This window comes from Pinus tabuliformis, chromosome 1_1, assembly GCF_031772625.1.
Source record: "Pinus tabuliformis cultivar Carrire ecotype Pingquan chromosome 1_1, CPIR1, whole genome shotgun sequence".
NCBI lineage: Eukaryota > Viridiplantae > Streptophyta > Pinopsida > Pinales > Pinaceae > Pinus > Pinus tabuliformis.
Genome location: NC_142297.1, coordinates 7813793 through 7826199, shown reverse-complemented (window position 1 = coordinate 7826199; position 12407 = coordinate 7813793). Strand labels below are relative to the sequence as shown.

The 12407-nt window shown below is 38.7% G+C and overlaps 1 pseudogene; it reads left to right on the top strand.

Moving 5' to 3' along the window:
• Window positions 1-10267: 10267 nt before the first annotated feature.
• On the top strand, window positions 10268-11409 carry LOC149211346 (pumilio homolog 12 pseudogene; annotated as a pseudogene).
• Window positions 11410-12407: the final 998 nt, after the last annotated feature.

Sequence of the window (12407 nt, the reverse complement as noted above, 5' to 3'; positions counted from 1 at the left end):
CTGGTTGAGGGGGAGCATATGCCTTTAGTAATTCATTGTTGGCATTATGGTTAATAATCCTTGGTGATGATTCTTATATGGCTAAATGATATATCTTGCTATGATGTGGTTGTGAGTTGTCTATGATAAACTCCCATATGATTCTTGAAGTTACATAGTTGATGTTCAGATCAGATTTATCGATGATTCTTTGATGATGCATATATGGTGCTTACATGGTGATCTTCATAAGGACAAGAAGAAGTACAAAGCTTGAATATACATCTTCCTCACTTGATGATGGGTCACTCATATACTGTTGTTGTCATATGCATAAAAATCATACAGTTATGATGCAGGCACTCTTGTGGATAAGGATTGTTGCTGTTAATGATATCAAGAAGTTTTGTCAAATGAGCTTGAGCTCAAGATACATAGTGCTGATACATGGATGACTACTCAAAGTTGCTTTATTGAAGACATGGTGATGAGTTCTTATCTATATGATGATAGGTTGATCCTTACATATGTTAATTGATGCAGATGTTCCCAAGTAATGATACTTGGATCATGTAGAGCTTGATGAAATGGCTATGGTGGTTTCACACATGATACAATGTGAATGACTCTGAATTCTGTTCAAAGGGATGAATTGATGCAGACATACCTTGTTGATGACCTATTCTCTACAGGTTGCTGATATGGAAATTTGTGTACGCGTGTTGTTTAAAGGATATCCGCGTGCATACGCCGTTTTACAAGGGGATAGTCGCGTATATTGTGTACGTGTGTTTCGTAAGGGATATCTGCGTATATACGCTTGTTTATGTGTATACAGACGCGTATATGGAGATTTGAAGGAAATCAGCAGGGACAGATGTTGGTTGCAGAAAGTATGATATAGGTCTGACAGAGATCATCTGGCATAGGTTCAGGGGGAGCAGATAATCTTCCAATGATGCATTGTTGGCATTATCTTAAAGCTTTTGGTTCTAGTTCACATTTGGTGTTGATTTCAGGAGGAACAAAGGCGAAAGGAGAACAGAAGGATCTCTTGGTTGCTGATCTGAATGGTGATTATCAGATGCTGCTGGTGACTTTCATAAGTCTTGGTCTAGTTATTTCGTCTCTATGTCATATATCTCTTTTGTGGTATCTCTTTCATGGTGTCAAGGTCATGTAACGGCCTATTTTGGTTTCCCCACTATGCCTGGGATGATTGATGCAATATGATTGGTTGTCATATGTAAACTTTTGATGTATCCCCACTTGGTTGGGTGGATGAGTCAATTTTTGTATATCCTCACTTAGTTGAGAGATGGATGTATGTATGAGTCCTAAGTGATAGGAAGGTCCTTTATGATGTATAGAGTCATGTTCTTCTTGAAGAACATCTTTTGTAGACCTTGCTTACAGTCAGGGAGAGCATGATCAGCACACTTCAGCAAGAACAGAGATTCAGCATGTACTCAGAGGGAGCATGGACAGATTGGTACACCTTGGCATATACAAAGGGGGAGATTATTCAGAGATTTCAGCAGGTACTCAGGGGGAGTATGGACAGTGGAATGATTCAGCAAAGGAAGAGAATATCTTGGTCCACCCTTTGCCCTTGATGTCAAAGGGGGAGAGTGATTTGGTGTTGTTGCCATCAAGTCCAAAGGGGGAGATTGTTGGCATTATGATGCATGTGTTGTACTTGATGGCAACCCTCTCATAGAAGAATATCTCACTTATGTATAACTAGGTGAATTTTCAGAAGAGATATCAGATGTGACTGATGGAGGACAGCTCAAAGGAATCAGATGATGAATCTTCAGAAGAGATATCAGATGTGACTGATGGAGGACAGCCTCATAGAAGAATATCTCACTTATGTATAACTGGGTGAATCTTCAGAAGAGATATCAGATGTGACTGATGGAGGACAGCTCAAAGGAATCAGATGATGAATCTTCAGAAAAGATATCAGATGTGACTGATGGAGGACAGCTCAAAGGAATCAGATGATAGTTCTAAGTGTGACAAGTTAGCTTTGCCATCAAGTCCAAAGGGGGAGATTGTTGGCATTATGAGATAAGTGTTGTCCTTGATGGCAAACCTCACTGATGACAAATCATAGTACAGAAGGTCAGCAGCAAGGAATTGATGATCAGACTATAAGAAGAAGAGAAAGTTCATACACGCAGGTTCGTTAAGCCCAAGTCGCGTGTACACGCAGGTTGGCTTCAGCAAAAGCGCATGTATGTGGAAAAGTACCTTTGGTCCATGGCGGTTATTCCTTGGAAGTTGTGCCTATGATTTTGGACCTTGGCGTCTCGGCGGACGTGTTGATCCCTAGTTTTGAAGTTGATGGTATTGTGTTACTATGGTTTTTGGCTCTTGGTATTGAACAAGGCCTAAGGCTATATAAGGAGAAGGAAATCATTAGGCAAGTGCATCTGAAATGTCTTGAATATCTGACGAAGCATTAGATCCAATATACAGGGTTATGGGTTGATGATGCATTGCTTGATCTGAGCTAAGGAGAGATCTCACCGGTTGATGGAGAACTAGATCTAAGGAGAGATCGGGATCAAATGGTTTGAAATGAACTATCTTTATGATGCTTATTCTAGATCTACATACTGACGCATGTATAGTTCTATAAGTGTTATGAGTATGACTGATGTCTGGTACAGCTGCAAGTTATGAGAAATTATTTTTAGATCTGTACGCGGGTTGTCTTTGGTAAAAGCGCGTATACACGCGGGTTTGATTCATCGAAGTAGCGTATACATTGTAAAGCTTGATATTTGAAGTTGCAGATGGATCTGATGGTTATTACAGAGTTCTGTGTCTGCTCTGTGTTCTGGTGACTGTTGTTAACAGGGTTTCAGTGATTCAGGGTTTAATGATTGTTTTGAGCTTCAATGATAGTTATGGGTCCAGTATGAAAATTGGATGAAAAGTGGCCTTTCAAATTATGTGTTGTGCTTCAGTGTATCCAGTCTGAAAATTGATGAAACGTGGTACCTGGAGGTGAGAAGATTGTAGGCAAGCACCTACGTACTAGTATCTAAGCTAGTACAAAAGCTAAAGGAGATCTTTGGAGCATTGTAGCAGGTAGCAGCCTGCGTACTAGTAAATGGATCGGCTAGTACAAGAGCAAAGGGGGTTGTAGCTCCCGTACTGGTATAAGACTGCACCAGTACAAATATTGTAAAAGGATTTTCTTATTAAGAAGAAGATTGAGATGACTTGCAGCAGGTGGTTTTCACCCACATTGGGTTTCCACCTTATATCTTTGTGTTCATGTGTGTGGCTCTTGTGTGATGTTCTGTTCTGTTTTTCTGCACCTGTTTACTGTTAATATGCTTAATAATGATCTGATGCATTTACTGAAGATTAAGCTAACTGAATTATAAGATCTCTGGATATACGCGAGTTTCATTAGACACAGTAGTGTGTACACGCGGGTTCACTTAATTGAAGTAGCGTATATGTTTCTGAGTATGAAATTGAAAAGTTTGATTGATCTGATAATACTGATTCACCCCCCCCTCTCAGTATTATTTCCAACAATTGGTATCCGAGCAGGTCCTTTGGTAGAAGCTTGATCGCTTGAAGGAGATCCGTGGAACAATGGGAAAGAAGCTTAAGAAGAAAGCTCATAAGAAGAAGAAGACATCTCAGAAGGACTATGACAGTGGGAGAGTCGATTGGGGATTAGGTATAAGAAGCTCTTCAGATTCAGAATCAGATTCAGAATCATTATCAGGTATGAATGTGTTATCCTCTGATGTTCCAGCCATATTTCCTTGTGAGACAGATGGAAGTGATAGTGAAACTACTGAACTTGCTCTTATGGGTGAACAAGAAGGAAATGAGATAGAAGCAGAATTTAGAAGACTAAGAAGCAAAATTAGAACTCAAGAAGATCTTCTGAACATAAAGGATAATACTGCTAAGGATCAATGAGAGTTATTCAAGGAGAAATATCAAAAGTTGCAGGTTGAAGCAACTTCTCTAAGAAATGAAGTCAATGACAAAAACACAACCATCAAGAAACTCAAAGATAGATCCAGCTACTATGAAAATCTTGAAGCTACAATCCTCTCACTAAAAGGAGATCTTGAAGAATCAAAGAAGCAGAATACAGATCTACTCCAAGCTACTGCAAAACAAGAAAACGAAGTCACCAGCTTGGGACGCGTGGCAGGTGGTGGGGTTGTTCGGAGCCCCCCTCCCCGATACCGCCTTTGCCCAAAGGTGGTGTGGGGAAACCGCTTACCACCCGTCCCGTTACCACCTTCTGTCCTACGTCACCATTACGTCATCATGACGTCGGGCCATCTCCTGCCCCGCGCTGCGTGGCCCTCCACGTAGCCCTGCCACCTTATCCGCCCGCCACTATGTCCGGCCACGCTGGCCTCCACCTCAGTGCCCGCGTCACACTCCGTACTCGGGCCCGCCATGATGTCATGCTGACGTCATCGGCGGAAAAGCGCCAATAGCCCGTTTTTGCCAAAATTGTCGTTATAAACGTCCAAAATAGCCGTTTTGTGTCATTTTCGAGCGAAATACACGGGCTCTTGTTGCTGCTTCGCGCCAGATTGTTCCCGAACCTTCAAATCCGAATTTACGACCGTCCAAGCTTGTCAACTCAGCTACATTGAGCCTTTACAGTTCGGCCCGCAGGCTTTTCAAGCGATTTTATCCAGGTATTCACCGTAATTCCCCCATTTCGCCCATACATACCATTTCTCTGCTAATTCACCATTAAAGCACTTGTCAAATTCCAATTAAACTCTGTCTGCTACCTAAAAGTGAGCTAAGATAACCTGCATTGCTCCAAGCACCATAATTCAACATTAAAACAGACAATTCGCGGACCAAAACTGTAAATTTGTCCTCGAGGTGCCCAGCATTGTTCCCTTTTGCCGGGTGTAGACCAGCTGCAGCTTCTTGCCAAAGTAAAACTCACATACCCTCCGCAATGTATCCCTAGCAATTCACAACCCCTATGAATTTACAAAAAAACTGCAGAAACAAGCCTGCCTTCCCACTGTGAAAAACATTTCAAACATTGTCTACAGTGAGCCTATCACTTAAGCTCTGAGGAACCTTGCAAACCATTGCATTCACCTTGTTCAAAATCAGACTATACAATGGCTGCCCCTGCACCTTCAGCTCTCAGTGTAGCTCCATTAAATCCACCAAATAAAGACTTGGAGGCCTTGCCCTTTGCTGACAAGGACTACCTTATTGAAGACTTTGTGGGTAACAGGGACTTTCTGCAGAGTTTCAGGCAATTGAGAGAGGACTACCTGAATGGTCATGACACATATGGGATATGGGAGTCAAACCTGCCATACTATTGTCTTCCCTCTGTCAATGTCTTTCCTGAGATCATTCGCCTATGTGCTGAAAAATATGATGTGTAGCACAGAGCTATTAGCTCTCCATCTGGGAGGATCCTCTATTACATTAATCCAGAATCCATCAATAAAATGGTCCATTTTGATCAGACAGAGCTGCTATTCCCATTCTCCATGAACTATATGCTGGACACTGGTGCCAAGATGACTAGTGAGGAGATTCAAAAGGTCACCAGGACATTCATGAGACCTGAGTGCCGGCCTACAGGGCCACCTCCTTATTTGGATGTATACTTCACTGAAGTAGGCAGATTACTGCTGGACATGATTGCTTATGTGCCTTCCTATTATTTTTTGAAAAGAAAATCATTAGTGCTGTCACTTTGAAAGAAGAAATAATTTAGAGTTGTACTTAACATTCTTTTTGTCATTCACACATTAAGAAAGTGGAAAACAAATACATGCACGTGCATTTGCATTTAGACTTCTTGTTGATTTTGATTTAGGATAGTGCATCTAGTATGTGATCTTTGCTCTATGTTGAAAGGATTTCGTTTCTCTTTCCTTAGTAGCTAGGATTTTCATTGCAAAAAGAATATTAAACGACTGTTTATCATCTTAGATTGCATTTTAAGACTTGTATATCTACATCACGTGGTGAACCTTAAAGGAAAACTTCTCAAGAAAGATCAACTGTAAAATAAATTCAATGAAAATAAAAACGCTTTGGAACCTAATGCACAACATCTAGAAGTCTAGGCTAGAGATGCATTTCGGCGTCGTAAAGCTTGGTAACTGTTGCTTTCATTGTAGGTTGGGTGATTCCTCCTCTTTGAGACGATAAGTGCCAGTATGGACTTATGCTCCCACACACCGTCGAGTATATATTGGGAGACCGCAATAGGCTATATCCTTTATCCTTAGAAAGCCGTGTCTACCGCCCTATCGATCGCAATGCACTGATCACAACATTCGGGAAGATTGACTACCGTACCATAAAAAGTATTCTGTATTTTTGCGATTGGTTTGGTAATCCCTCTATCTAGATTTCCAGAGTAGTCTCTTTCGTTCCTTTTCAGACTCCTTAAAGGAAAAGGTCCATCTGAGCACTTGTCACTTCTGGCTCATTAAAAATCGAAGGCGACTAGAGTCAGCTTTAGATTTTTCTCAACTCTTAAAAAGTGAAAAATCAAGTTGTTCAAAGCATCTAAAATTCATTTAATACGGAATAAAATTTTCCCCTCTTATTTTGAGTTGATCAAATAAATCTGCAATCGTGGAAGAAAGTCAATCAAAACGCCATTGTTCATGAAGACTGACGAGTCAACCATATTTGACTCCAAAAACCAAACCATTCCAGGTCAAGCGAACTCGTTTAACTGGGTCAAAGTCTCCTGGTTTGTTTGAAACTTGTGTTTCAACATCCTCTAAGACTCTAGTTACTCCAACCATTTCTGGTATCCCTGCCTCTACAGAAGAATTTTCGCAGTTACAAGAGGACATTAGAACTGATCCTAGTGTAACAGTAAACACTTCTATTCCTGAACCAGCTCCATCCAGGGTTTATTCAGAAGGTGTTACTCTTCCAACATCTGTCGCTACAGAATCTATACCTTCTTCGTCACCAGAAATATTTTATGGACCTGACGGTATGCCTCTTCCACCTGGATTGATTGTTATAGAAGAGATTATGGAGAATTTTCCATCTAGTACTCCATCGCATTTTGGGACTGAGATCCACCTATATCCTTCTACTTCAGAAGTTAATAACCCTTCATTGCAAGTTCCTGTAGAAGCGCTGGGAAGTATTTTGGATAGACTTGATATTTCTGGACAACCATCAACATCTAGGACTGCCTCGTCCGATACAACGGTAGCAGAACCTCCTGCCACCACTCCAATGATGTTCGTTGGTATACCATCTGTCCCAATGAGCTCTCAACTGCTAGGAGTCCACCCAGGGACTATTTCGACAATATGGTCTATTCCCGTTTGTTCATCCGGAATAGTATCCGGAATCTCTTATGTTGGACCTCAACAAGTTGATCCTTCACAACATCAATTTGGGCAGTCTAGTCTCCAAAGGCCAATCATTCCCTTGAGCACTGGGTTGCCACCATATGCGATTTCACAAACGAATTCAGGTCAAATTGGAATCACATCCAGTAGTTGGGTGCCAATACTTCCTCAACAACCAAGAGTTGTATACTCAATGCAACTGAGTCTCCCTGTGTCGAACATCCCCACTACACCAGCTATTTGTGACGATGTTGCAAGTACAAGCATTGCCTGTTATATGCCAACCTCAAGTTTCTCAGGTTGTTGTACAACAGCCTCTTGTCTCTATGACACAACCGCAATCGCCAGTTAGTGGCTCCTTAACTGGAGCAACTCAGGCTCAAACGGGTACTATTACCCCTCATCTTGGTCAAATTTCCAGTATTGGGCAACAGCAAATGGTTTCAAAACAATGGCTGGTGCAATATCAACAACTTCAATTCCAACAAGCTTACCAAGGTCCTGAGTAGAAAAACGTTGCAGGTAATGGGCACCCGTATATTCAAAATAGTTATAACCAATGGTCTCAAATTGGTTATGCCCAACCACCTTACCAAATTTATCAGTATCAAATGCATTATGTTGGTATGCAAAGACCCACTGCTCAGGCGATCCTATATTATCCTAGGTACGCTTCATCGAACCTGAATCAATAGTTTCCCTTTGTGGCGACTCTAGAGTTACCAGATCTAAATCGGCTAATGAACGATCCAATCGCTTATGCCCCTTGGTGGCCAGTGATTCCTCATAAACTTCCATTAGATATTCCTAAATTTAATGGAAATCCGAGTGAAGACCCATCGAATCATGTGATGACCTTTCATCTGTGGTGTTTGTCCAACACTCTTGTTGGGCTCCAAAAATGGCACTCATTACCATACATTTTTCACCTATGCTTCCATTATTTTGCTCACTATTCATCACCTTGTCACTCCATTTTCCTTACTATTCACCATTAATGGGTCTCATTTATATTTTCCAAATATTGTTCATTTTTAAGCATTTTTGAGAGAAATTCTTGATTAAATATTAGAAAATAATATATTTTACTTTATATATGGAAAGTGAGTTGTTTTGGTGACATGTGTAGGTTCCAAGGAAGCTTCCAAGACACCTTTATGTGGCCTTGAATGATCAAATTCGAATTTGATAAGATAAACCTCATGGAAAAGATCATGGAGAAGATCATGGACCTCATGGAGGAAATCATGGAGGATAGGGTTATGTGTCTAGATGGTTGAGAAATGTATGGAACTAAAAGAGAGATTAATGGATCATCATTATGAGTTTGTTATCTCCTCTCATTGTATAAATAGGAGTACCTCCTCCATTCGAAAGGGGGACTCTTAGAGCATTGTATCCAACTTATGATGGAATAGAATAAAGTTTTGTTTTACATATATTTCCATTTAGTAAGTTATAGAAATAGTTTTCCATTATGTAGTTTTAGATAAAAGTTATCTTAATGTAGTATATGGAATGGCTTGTCACTTTGTTCTTAGGAGAATTGAGCTCACTCTAGAAGGAGCAAAGGAACTTGTTGTTTCATATTAGATCTTATTTAATTGCTTAGATGTTAATGTTTGAGGATTGGTTTGATGAATGAATTTTCAATTAGAATCTTATCAACATATGAGGGGACAACAAAGAGTCTAAGTTAGGCTCTCTCTCTCTATTTGATTTGTAATTGGAATTCATCTTTTTGCTTTTATGTTTCAAGTTATTTCATTTAGTTTACACTTATGGATGAATTTTAGTCTAGTCTTGATTAGTACAAGAGAGGACAATCAAGAGACTAAGTTAGTCTTTCTCTCTTTGAATCTAAACAACAATTAAAGTTCATCCTCTCGTTTGCATTTTAAGTTTCTAGTTTTATTATTTCTCTATGATACTGTAGGGAAGGACAACCAGGATCTCCTTAGTTATGAGCCTCTTCCCTTGCATATTATATTGAATCATAGGTAATTTAATTAGACATAGAATTAGTCGCCTACTCCTGCACATATAGTGTTGGCATCATGAAAAGCTTACGAGTTTCCCTGGTCGATATTTAATGCAGCAATTTAAGCACAATAAATTGCCCAACATTTTGGCGCCGTTGCCGGGGATTGGTGCTAAGGGAGTAGGCATTAGAATTTAATTCAGTATTTATTTTTCTTTAGACAGAATAATTTGTGAACCCTGGTGACAGCAGGATCTTCACAAAGGAGGTTAAGTTCAAGTTTTTTTTATGTTTTAGTGTTTAGCTAGCTTTAAATTTCGTCTTTCAAACAAACCCCCCCTGCATAAATAAACACAAATCAATCGATAAGTATGCTCTCTTCCTGCGCTTCGTGCGATTAAGAAGATCAGAAAGTCCATTGATTTTGTTCAAATAAAAAAAACTCTTGCTGAAGAATTAATCTGCAATGCGAAAATAAAGAATTTTGTGAATGAGAAAAAGATCATCTTCAAAACGCAACCCTTAAAAACGTCAGTTTTTAAAAGCAGTTTGTGATCAAACCAAGGCAGATCTAGACAAACGAAGACATGGGTTTTTTCTATAATAGAATGAATTATATAACCCAGAAATAGTTTGCTGAAATTCTTAACGGTCTAAGCGTAAATCGTGGTTCTTGGGGACCCTATTTTAGTAACTGCGTGAATAAAAAACGGTTTTTTTCTACTCCACATTCATTTCATGTTCATTACCCCTAAGTATGCATTTTCATTTTCACATCTTCAAGAGACTGATATGAATCTCTCCAAATAATCTCGGTTCATAATCACGAAAGGCTTGAACAAACTCATCAAGAGTGAATGGCCAGATACAAAGAGTTGTTAATGGTAGAACCTTGAAACCTAGTTCTGTTCCATTTAAGGATCCTCAGATGGGAGGAATTTTGGAATGCGAACAGAAACCTGCTTTTCCAGAAAAGATTTTGACAAGAAATCATTCCCGAGGTATAAACTCTATTACAACCATCAATCCAGTTCCTTCAGGAAGCGAAAAGGAGGCTTCAAGCAATGGACGATGCAATGGAAAGACGTTGCCAAACGGACATTTACTTTCTGAGCCATTTAATTTGGACATTCATTGTCCTTATAGAAGCATTTCACCTCAGATTACAGAATCTGAAATCCCTCTCAGATCCTTAGTGACTTCTCAGCAGCAGCTTAAGTATACTTCTTTGGATGAAATAAAAGGACAGATCTATTCCACAGCAATGGACCAGAATGGCTGTCGTTTTCTGCAGAGGAAGTTTGATGAAGGATCTCCTGAAGATGTGGAGAAGATATTTTTGGAGATTATTGATCACATAATAGAATTGATGACAGATCAATTTGGTAACTATCTCGTGCAAAAACTTCTAGAAGTTTGTACTGAAGATCAGAGAATGCGAATTCTTCATGCAGTGACTAAGGAAACAGGCGAACTTGTTAATATATCTCTCAATACACATGAGCTGTACAGAAACTGGCAGAGATTATTAAGACTCCACAGGAGGTTTCTATGGTTGTATCCTCGCTTAAGCCTGGTGTTGTGACTCTCATAAAGGACTCAAATGGAAATCATGTCGTGCAGCGTTGCTTGCAACGGCTTCACAGTGCAGACAACCAGTTCCTTTTTGATGCTGCAGTAGAACATTGCATTGAGATTGCAACACATAAGCATGGGTGTTGTGTCCTTCAGCGATGCATTGATCATTCAATTGGAGCACAGCAGCCGCGTTTGGTTGCTGAAATAGCCGCAAATGCATTTTCCCTCTCTCAAGATGCTTATGGCAACTATGTGGTGCAGTATATCTTGGCTTTGGAAATGCCATGGGTGATTGAAGATGTAATAAATCACCTCGAGAGTGAATATGCCAGGCTTTCAATGCAAAAATACAGCAGTAATGTAATTGAAACTTGCCTGAAAAATTCTGGACCCTTCACGGGAATGGGCATCGTGAGAGCTGGATTCCTTCATTTGCTATTCCTTTCACTTGCCAATATTAATGTTTTGTTTGGATTTCTTTTCTATTTTTAGTTTAAATTTGTTGTAAAATATCATATTTATTTTTATTTTTTTTATATTTGGGATTTGTTTTGTATATATTTAGATATAATTTATTGATGATTGATATGTTCTGATTTATATATTTAGTTAATACTTGATTTATCTTAATCTATATATTATGATTGTATTAATATATTATCTTTTGTTTTAATATATTAATTATATTAATATATTAATATGATTGTATAACTAATTTAATATATTACTATATTAATATAATTGTATTAATATATTAATAATATATTATCTTTTTTTATTAAATTTAAAAAAAAAACAATAAAAAAATAATAATAATAATAATAAAAGTTAGTAATTGTTGTATTGTTGTTTAGAAGGATTTTTCAAAAAAAAAAAAAAAAACATTGGCATGTGAAAGGCACTGGCATAAACAAAACTTTGGGGGCATGAAAATTGAGAGAATCATGAAAGTTACAGAAATTGATTGAAAGTGCAACAGTTGGTACAAGGGCAAAATTAGAAGAAAAAAGACAAAAACTTTTCACAAAATTCATGCAGGCTTGAAAATAAAGAATGGAACATTTGGAAGCATATTTTAAAAGAACATTTGGTGGATTATTTAAATGCTGACTAACTTGTTTAAGAGTTGGCAAATTGATATTGTTGAATGCTTTTATAACGCACTAATCTGCAGGACACAACAAATCTACGATGCCAAACTTTTCGCCATGCACAGAAGTCAGCTGACACAAACAAGGAATATTACTCTTCATGGTCATTTTCACAAATGGATTGATATTAATATCATGATTAAGTCAATTTTAACACTTTGTTTGTCCTTAATTTGTTTTATTTGGTATGAAATTTTTGCGTAAGAATCATGAAGCAACTGGCCATTTCTTCATGAGCACACTTATGTTTTCTTTGTACCAAGTTTTTTACAGGTTACAGGATAATCAAGTGATCATAAGGAGATTACATTGTGCGCACAATTGGTCTTCCAACGACTA